This window comes from Stegastes partitus, unplaced genomic scaffold (genome assembly GCF_000690725.1).
Source record: "Stegastes partitus isolate 25-593 unplaced genomic scaffold, Stegastes_partitus-1.0.2 Scaffold585, whole genome shotgun sequence".
NCBI classification, from domain to species: domain Eukaryota; kingdom Metazoa; phylum Chordata; class Actinopteri; family Pomacentridae; genus Stegastes; species Stegastes partitus.
The window spans coordinates 44132-46722 of record NW_007578316.1 but is presented as its reverse complement, the minus strand read 5'-3'; positions in this window follow the sequence as shown (position 1 = coordinate 46722).

The window sequence follows — 2591 nt, the reverse complement described above, 5'->3', positions numbered from 1 at the left end:
AAAAAAAAGACAACACAGACTAATCTGCTGGAATCAAAACAAGCCTTTAAAACCTCTTTGGTGTCTGCTGCTCTAATCTCTGAACTGGTCAGTGAAAAGTGCACACAGTTCAGACCGGGCTTTAAAGCCGCTCGGGCTCTCTCGGTAGATTGGCAAGGGACAAAGAATCTAAATGAGGTCTGATACACAATTCATTTGAACAACATTAGGAGGGGGTTACGTAATCTGTCCCCAGAGGGAGTCGTATGGATGCATATAGAAAATGGGATGTCATCGGGTTTTTTCGCTCTGCCTCACCGCTGTGATGTAAGATTACTTCTCGCTATTACCGAGGCCGGCGTGGTTTTGTAATGGCGAGAAGCCGGCATCCCGTGATGGTGTGAGTCAGCCGGTTGATCATATGACGGGTGGTGGAGGGGAGGATTCTGGGAGCGGGTTCCAGTTTTTGAGAGTAGATGGGAAACAGATGTGGAGGAAGACAGGAGTTTGCTTTTCATTGTCCACAACAAAGAGACAGATTAGAGGAGAAAATCAACCACAACAATAAGATAACGCCTCCCGGTGCTCACAAGCGTTTGGATTGGACGATTGCGTTCTGTCCATCGTCCCCGTGCAGAGATATTAATAGATTGTTTCAGGATAAAAATAGAGCCATCCTCACCGCTGGGTAACCACCTCAGTAAGGAACATTGGATAATAAATCCTTCCACACACATACTGTACATTTACACACGGGTCATGACCCCCTGCCTGATGGATTCAGCGACTGGAGGGGGGGGTTGCTGGATGATGGATCAATCAGGACACTACCACTGATGATTCTCATTATCTAAAGTGGCCGAAGGGGGATGAGGAGTCTTAAAGGAGCTTAAGATGCGCTCCCCGACCTGGTGAAATTAAGCGAACGGACCTCTATGGAGCAACATCGATCAGGCGGATAGTGAACTGTCAGCGATGAAAGCCGACGCCGGGAGCCGCTCGCCGTACTTAACACAGCAGAGATCTTAACACAACATAGATCTCAGAACGGCGCCCGAGATTGTCCTTGAGGAGCACTAAAGCAGCAAAAGAGAGAGAGAGAGAGGGGGAGATATAGATGTGGCATCTGTATGATACTCTCATCAAATCATGTTGTTGGAGGCACTGATGGCGTTTTACTGTGAGGAACGTTTATTGCCGTATTAAGTTTATGACAGTTTTTTGCTCTAAGTTTGACCCTCAGTATTTTCTGCTCCGTTTGATATGTTGCTGTGTCATTAGTTTGGCCAAATGACAGACCCTCTGGAACACAACATCCAATCAGAATGATCAGAACCATTATCTAATATTTGCACTAATTCCATCCATCCATCCATCATCTATACACCGCTTAATCCTCACTAGGGTCATGGGGGGCTGGAGTCTATCCCAGCTGACTCAGGATGAAGGCAAGTTCACCTGGACAGGTAACCAGTCTATCACAGGGCTACACTTAGAGACAGACAACCAAGCACACTCACATTCACACCTACNGCCTAAATGTGCAGGATGTTGCATGAACTGAATGAAAGTGCTGGTTTGGGCCGCGCTCATTTGCATCATGAGACACATGAAGTTTACCGTAAAACTCTTGGGAAAAAAAAAACCTCATCATCATCATCAAACTCCTCATTATCTTCATCAGCGAAATCAGACGGGCCTGACCCCTCTCTGCTACTGATGACATTAAAACCCTCATTTACATAGAAACAGCAATCAGATGTAACGAACAGAAACAGAGATGATCGCTGCGCTGAGAGTTTTCCCAAAATCACAAAGAAACCCGGAGAGGCTCCAACACAGCAGACAAGCTGTTCCATCCCTGACGTTTATGCTGAACATAAACCGAAACTTTTAAAGAATATTTTGTGACAGTAGCATGAAAACTTAATCACGCTCTCTCAGTTCATTGTGACGATGCAATCTGCAAACTTAGCACGGCGCAAAGGCTGGATGAAGGGCGCAAAACACATGAGCAGCTCTAGAGTTCACTAGTTAACACTTTAGCTGCTAATGTTTAACCCACACAAAACCTGAGGTGTAATAAGTGGGTTGGTGGTTTACGGGGTGGGGTTTATCTCCGACTACCTCTTGGCTGAGAGCGATCTTTTCTCATCTTGTCACCACATCAGCGGCTTCATATTTCACAGACACACTTCTTCCAAAGTGTCAAACCGCGCCTTCAAGACAAGATCTTTATGTCATTTGTGGTTTGCATTTGAAAAACACACGTGCTTATTAACCCACTTTCACTTGTGTTTGTTGTCGTTTCGTCTCGTTTGTGTCTCATTTTTGTTGTTTTGTGTCTCAGTTTGGGTCGTTTTGTGTCGGCTTTTTGTTGTTTTCCGTCTGGGTTTCTGTCTAGTTTTTATTTTTTTAATCTCCACGTGCTCATGTCGTCTCCTCGTCCTGCAGATATCGAACTATCTCCATCACATCACATCTGACAATAAATACACCAACGCCTCACGACAGCTTCAGAGCACAACAGATTAGTCCGTTTTGAAGCATCCCGTTCACACGAGGAGAGAAGAAATCAGCGCGGCTCAGACGACCACAGTCCCTGTGAATAA